Raw genomic sequence first — 8,142 nt, forward strand, 5'->3', positions numbered from 1 at the left:
AGTCAGGATTAACAAGATCTTAACAAACATACTAGATTCTTGGCATCTGACTCGTGAGACATGTCGTACCACCTAAGTCAAAAGGTTTGTTGGTTCGTCTCCACAGAATCCTACATAGAATTATCATGTCAAAAGTATCCTCATCGTAAAAAAGATTAACATAGTTTTTGCGGCCAATTTTTTGTATTTATAGTTATTTTACAGATATTTAAAGATAATTTATTTGCTGATGAGTATACTAAGTTAGATGGTTAAAGTATCAGAAGTAATTTGTGATTCATTATTACCTAATTAATTTTATTATCTAGTTCTGATTTATACTCAGACTTCATTCAGCTTGTTAAAGTAGAAAGAGGGCGTGTGACTGAAAGACAGGTTTGAATAAAGCTAGACAAACGGAATCGAGAACACAAGTCTTTGACCAAAATGTTTAGATAAGAATTTTGTTGTTTGTTTTTCAAATAAATAATCGACAAAGGAAAACAGAAAACGATGCGTCTCAATGCCTTTTTTTTGGATCATTTACTATACATGTGATGTCAAGAGTAGTAAGCCCTGTTAACTGCGGTTGGTTTTAATAGAAAAAGGACAAGAAAAAGTCAATAGACTTCGGACCTGATTGGAAGAACCGCTGTTCATAACAGAAGTTATCTTCCAGGACACCTTTTCAAATAGAGCAGGTCTAGACCGAACTCCTTATAACATTTACAGAGACCCAACAGTACCACCAATGCAGCAAGCACTTGGCGACGGGCAGGAAAAAACTCTTTTAAGGGAAGAACGCTAGGACAGACCCTTCGGCTCTAAGGTGGGGGTGGTCATCTGCCTCGACAGTTGGGTGAGAGATGAGAGAAGAGAAGAGAGACACGACAGACAGACAGACAGACAGACACAGCAACAACAGTAGGAAACAACTACACACATGAAGAAGATGAAATGGCGACGACAACACGATGGGGGACAATGAGCAGTGATTATAAGTAATAAAGTAACGCGTAATAATATAATATAATAATATAGATATCAGTGATATTAGCATGGCAGGTCAGCCAGGACCATGGGCAGGGAGGCTCCACCAGGATCATGAGAACCTGTGAGATGAGAAAGCACAAGAACCTTCCGGCGAGTGAACGTGAAGTTAGCAACTGCATTAATGGGACAATGAATGAGTGCAGAAAGTTGGCTAAAACCCCTGGGTCAAGATGGGCTTTTTAAGAAGGGTTTACATTACAGCTACTTTAAAGGACGTGAGATACATATCTGATAATAAAGAAAGATTGATCAATATCCAGTAAATTACGATATATATATTTAATATATATATATATATTTAACGCGGGAGTGCCAATTAAGGGGTACAACTAATTTGTAATGCAGCCTACTTGGGAAATTGGACTAACCAGACCACGGTTGATCGGCTTCCGATGAAGAAATTATTGGAAGATTAACTGGTGCAAATGACTGACAGCAGAAAAACATTCTAAAAATATATATCTGAGTTGCCATTAGTAGAAAAAAAACATTCTAAATATATATCTGAGTTTATTAAGTACGAAAAACATTCTAAACTATATAATCTGAGTTTACTAGTAGAAAAAACATTCTAAATATCTGAGTTTATATTAGTTATCAAGTTCATGAACTTGGATAGTCAGTGATACCTGTTAGGGCATTTGGTGATTAATTTAGTCTCTAATAGCTAATAATTTAATTAATATTACTATTATTATTTTATTTTTTATTTATAAAAGAAAGCATCATGAAATCGGCTATTAAGTTTTATGGGGATACCACTTGCCAAATAGACTGTGACTCTCTGTCAGCCTGGCTACAGTGCTGCAAGAAGGAAACCTAGGGTTGTTCCTTATTTTCTTATATTAGTGTGAGTAATAGGCTCCTCCTGGCATTACGGAGGGCCTTTCCTAATGTTTAAGATTTCTTGCCAAATTGAGCGATATTCTAAATAATTTCAAGAGCGCATTACTCCTTTCAGTTTTTCCACGCTTTTCTTTTTCAATTGGCGGGTTTGCGGCTGGTTGTTACCACGTGTGTTTCCTATTGGTTTTAATATACTCTTCCTTTTTAGTAGGGCGACTAGAGTCCTAAATCGTTGAGTCGTAGTAACGCCTGCAGCACCTATTAACAAAATTATCAACTTTGGAGGGACTAAAGTTGTTATACGGACTCCTGTTATATTCAGACATGCTTGAAGTCCAAACCTCCCTTCCTTAATTTAGCTACAGCATGTCAGCGAGACATCCTGCTGTGGAAGTTTTGCGCCTAATGGCTTAATAAGACATTACATTAATGACTCTGTCCATGTTTTATTCGACGCTGGCCAATGTTCAAAACTATTTTTTAAGAAAGCTGCACTAATTAGTTTTTTACATTAACCTTGTGATCAAATGTGTAATGTAAACGGGGTTAACTTGTAGCTGATGACCCAAGCAAACCCGAAATTCACCTCCGATCCGTATCCTCTCCTACCAGCTACAACATCACACAACCAAAGAAAACATCAATAAAGAAACCACTCATCCCCAAAAGCATCTTCAAAAAACCAATATCTAATTAAATGACACATATACTAAGCTTAATCAATTGTGATTGTTCAATAATACATCTACAAATTTAATTCACTAATCACGATACTATTGGTTAAGTAACACTCATAGGAGACACATAGGTAATATATAAGTTAACTTCCTCAACAATCTATAATCAGATAAAATCTGGATAATAATTATTAACACATTAACACACACACTCGATAAACAATGGAATTCTTCGTATCGCAGAAATAAAAACAACCACAACACATGAAAGTAAAGTGTTCCAAATACTAATCTCCATCGCGTACCCCATGCCACACAAACAGTACTCTCAAAACCTACATCTAATCTCAGCTTTTCATAAAGATTGAAAAACCGAAATCTGTTGTATTTTCTTTGCATTAGAGGGGGATAATTTTTCTCTATACCATCAACACGCTATTCTAATCAAAATAAACCAAACAATACGTTCTACGACCTCAAAGATACAGTATTGAACCATTCCATGGGAGCCCTTTAACTTATGAACTATCACACTACTACTGATATGACACTCCACATACAATACTCTCTATCCATCATTGAAACTTGAAAGTCCATGTATCTATCCATTTGAGAGCAGTGCACCAGAGTTATATCCCAGAGCTGCTGATTTTGAGGTAAACACAATTAACCCACGCCACCTCCGACAACCTCATACGATGCTGTCCTTTTATAACGGATCCTCACCGGTCATTTCTTTCTATATATCATTATGCAGCGAATGGGACAGTTAGGACTCAATATATTGAGAGGATCAATTTTAGACACCTTCAGAGCAACCATTATAATGGGGCAACATCTCCACACTCCTTCCCCTATGAATACCAAGCCCAACAAAACAATTCCCTATCCACAAGAACCACATCCTTGCTGACGTCGCAGCCTTGCTTGGGACAATGGTGGCCATCCAGAACTCCATCCATCTGAACCATCCAGTGTAGCACGGCATACATCAGTGAATAAAAACTGTTAGACCAATTTAGAGTCCTTTCTATGTATTCTGCTTGAGCCCCCACTGCAAATTCATGTCTCCATGCGTGGGCCATTGTGTTTAAGGGTGGCGGCGAAATACAGCTTTATGCACATCCAGCAAGCCCTCTGGAGGACTCCTGTGTCGAGGAGGATCTTTGGGTCTCCAGAGGCACACCAGCAGCTCTTCCAAAATACCTTCTTTAAACTACTCATCAGTGGGCATTTTTCCACAGCTGCTCCCTTAAAAATACGATTGTTAATTAGCCTTAACAGGATAACTTTCCTTAACACGCCCTTTATCTGAAATGTCCAGAAATATCCAGTTGGTTTCAATAACCCTATTGAAAATGATACTTGCACTATTTCATGCTTTTCATGCTTTTCATCTGCAGAAAGATCTTTTTTTCCCCTATATTGCATGAAACCTGTGACTTGCAATATAGGGGAATAATAATAATGTGGAACAACATCCTTAAGAAGTGTCCCATTAATTAGGTTCACCTGGCAAACTAATAAAGACAAACCTGATGTCAGTGAATCTAAACAGACATGGGACAGCAGCAGCAAAATTGAAACCCCCCCTTTAATTGAAAAACAAAAAATCTAATGTTTTTTTAATTGAAATCATATTTGCATAATAATTTGGAACACAGTGTGTGTAGTGTTTTAGCATCTTTCAGCTCATAGTTGTCTTGGTATCACTGCTCTCATCAGCTGTTTTCCACTCTGTACACTTCCTGTTCAGCACCAAAAAGCCAACAGACAGTATGCCAGTGAACACAGTGGAGCATTTAGCAGCTAAAGAGACAGATGTTTTTCTTAGGAGTTGGTGGAGACAAAAAATAAAAGTAGTGTGAATAGTCAAAAAAAGTTAAGTTTGGCCCGGTGGCCTTAATACAACTCCAAAATAATGTTCCTACATGCCTTCTGGATGTGTAAATATGCAACGTGCCAACCACCACAACTTTAAAAGTTGATATATGACAGAGTTCTGTTTTTCCCAGAATCCTATTAAATATCAGCAGAGTACACAATAATATGACAGGAAACATTAAAAGCCATACTAATAAAATTGTATTGAATTGTGGATTATTGGCTCTTTAAGGCATGTTTCAATGCAGCTTTTCTAAATTATGTCTAAAAATCCTGCCACACAACATGATTTCTTTTTCTATTGCTTGTTGATGGACAGAGAGCAGCTTGTATTGTATCGGAACTGGATGACAACAACTGCTGTGAGCAGATTATTATTTGCAGACTAATATAGACAATGAAACATTTCCCACTGCTTTGCTCAACCAACAGCCTCAGTAGAGATCTTTGAGAACCACTTAATGTCTGCTTCATTAATTATAGTTACAGTCTGTGTCAGGGAAAGTCACTGTAAGAGAAGCAGCAGTGACTGATCAATTACTGTAGTGGAGAAGGCTGAAGTAACCATAGCCACCAGGTGGGTAATTTAATTGTAGGCGTGATGAATCACCATGGTCCCTTCTACTTGTCATATGACTCTGACGAACCAATTAACCCAGTAAACCAGCTAGCTGTGTCTGCTCTGACAGTGGATCACTTCATCAAGATGATAGGAGGTGGCACAGCCTAGCCAGCTCAGAATGACTGTTAGCAACAGGAGCATGTTGAATAATAATAAATACAAGTTTAGACCTTTTTTGTTACAGTTGGGCCACGGTTGTTGGGATGGCAGTGTGTCGGGTTGTCAGCCTGTTCACCATTTTAGTCCAGACTGAAACTTTAGTGGCTCTTACATCTGTGATGAGTTGCAGGTGCCTGAAATATTCATTTACCTGTTTTACAACTAACTACGAACTCCACACTGAACAGCCAGAAAAAAATATTGTAGCAAAGCATGGAAGATGATCTCTCAATCTCTGAGTTCACTTACAGAGTTGGGTGTGTCATGAGATCCTCTCTATGTGTGTGTGTGTGTGAGTGAGTGAGTGAGTGAGGATGTACATCAGCTCAGTACCTGCAACAAAGAGTTACCAGTAAGCTTTGTTCAGCCGCAAAAGCAGCTGGTTCTCAAAGTTCTTTGAGCCAATGCATGCTCTTCTTGGCCTGAAGACCAGCCCTGCAACACTACACAGTCTTTCACAAGCTGCTGAGGCAGGGAGTGCCGTATTAAGCTTAAGTGATAGCTGGCACACAGCAGGGAAGGACTTGAGTACCTCTACTGTATCTCCGTGGCACCCCAGGTATGTGTCCAACTGCTGGGTCGTTTCAAGAGGGTCGGTCCTCTTCAAGGAGGAAAAGAAGTCCTCTTCCTCAGATGATTGGGAGCCCTCACTAACGTGATTCTCAGCCTGACAGTCCAGGTGGCGTCTGATATAGTCAAGGCCTGTGAAATAAAAAACAAAAATCAGGACAAATTAGACCATATGACAGTATTGTAACTGTGTATTGTGTATTGGATAGTATTTTGTGTGTGTGCCATTAAATGTCATTTCAAACTAATTTCACTGCTTCCATGGAAATGACATATATTAAGGGCAAGTTGAGAAGTGAGACACTTACCAAGTTTGAGGATATTGTCGTCACTTGTCCAGCAGGTCTTAAATTTGGGAACTAGAATGGCTACGGCTATCAGCTCGGGATCTGCAAGCATCTCTCCGAACCGTTTTTCAAGACCCAAAACAAGTGCAGCAATCAAAGGCTCACAGAACATGGAGGCGACTTGAAGGTGCTGGAGCTTGGTCCTCAGTAAAGTTATTGTGGGGACCAACCATTCCATCTGCACACTGGTTTCTCCCTGAAGAACATCAAGTGCCATTGCAACAGGGCTCATCGCCTTCACATATTCTGCAAGAAATGCAAGTTCAACTGGAGTAAACCTGTACAAAGAAGAAAAGAAAAACACAACATGGAACATTTAGCCTACTTTATGTAGCACCTTCAACCGGAGAAACTGATAATTAAAAAGGGAAAAATATTGTCATCTAAAACTTTAGAAATGTAGTTGTGTTGCTACAAATCACATTCGTAAATATGGGGACTGCATATTGGCATGGTGCATACATGTATTGTACAGTATTCAAAGTATAAAAATGTGACTTAATCTAACGTTAATCACTTCATTAACTGAAAGACAGAAAAACAAGCATTTACTTAGGTGTATCTAGTTCACTGCAGACAGCTGCAAGGGCTCCTTCGCCTTGCTTTCTTGTTATTCTCACTATTCTTTCTACGGCTGAGAAGAGCGAATTCCACCTTGTCACAACAGGCCTTACAAGCTGGAGTTTGCAGTGGTCTTCAATGACTTCAGCTGCAGTGGTTGATCTTGAGCTTTTGTTCCACAAGCTGGAGCATTTGGCAAATGTGGACCTCGCTTGTACAATGGGTTGACCTCTGCTTTTGAAGCATCGACTGTGGACACTAAATTGAGGAGGTGGCAGGCGCAGCGATGGTGCTTGGGTAGCTGGTATTGCAAGTAGTCATCTTCCTCCAACAGGGCTCCAGCATCAACAAATTCAACACCCTCACCGCTTTCCTCTTCTTCATTGTCATCCTCTTTTTGGCCACCATCATCCTCTTCTCCATCACCTTCTCCTGCAGGTTCAGGATTGTTGTTCTCGTCAGTCTGCCCATAAACTCTGAAGGCTTTCTGGAAGTTTGATCCGTTTGCATGCCAAGGCGGCACAGGATCTCTGCATTGACTGGGGGTTAAACCAGTGCGCAGTGACACCAATGAAACTGCGACGGTGTGCCGTCCAGCAGTCTGTTGTTGCTATGAACTGAACATCACTAAGGGCTGCTTTCAGTTTTTTCATTTCGACTGAAGCCTTTGTGACTTTGTTTACAGTATTGCGTGTCATTACATTTGTATTTGGCTGAAGATGTTTCACAAGATCAATAAAGCCCTGTTGCTGAACAATGTGTGGTAGGTGCAAGCCTTGGACAACGAAATTGAGGACTGCTTTATCCACCCTGGCCTGGGACACTTTGAGTCTCCCACAGCTTGGTTTGTTTGGAAGGTGGGGGCAATGACTTCAGTGGGATGACTTCTTTTGAGGGACTGCTGAAGTAAGTTGTGTAGTACCTCTCTAGCATACGTGGGGTGTTTCTTCTGTGGAGGAAAATAAAGGCCGGCAAGATGAGATTCCATATTACTTGTCTCTCAACCACAAACTCTGCTATCAAGGACTTTCCACTGTTTAAATGTCATGCGCTTGAAGTTAATGATGAGGTCGCACTACAAGTTGGGCGAGGCAGCTTCCCTGCGTCTATCCCGTCCTATTTATGGTTGAGCAGACAGATATTGACACGTTAAAGCTGTTTTAGGAACAAGCAACTGGCATGCTGAACGTACATTATTTATGAAATAATCTCCGATAAAATTAATTTTAAACTGGCTGATAGGTTGTATTTCACCCCGCTAACAACGGAGCCATAAGTGCATGCCCCCATAGGCGCATGCACTCTATTACAAAATGGAGTAATGCCATCCTTAGTAACACGAACCACGTTTATCAACCAGCTGTAGACTTGGAGCTTTGCACAATTAACTTTACATATATGTGCGTATAGCAATGATAATAAAGCCTCAGACAACGTTTTGGGT

Source organism: Morone saxatilis, unplaced genomic scaffold, assembly GCF_004916995.1.
Source record: "Morone saxatilis isolate NCDOM2014 unplaced genomic scaffold, NCSU_SB_2.0 Contig19, whole genome shotgun sequence".
NCBI lineage: Eukaryota > Metazoa > Chordata > Actinopteri > Moronidae > Morone > Morone saxatilis.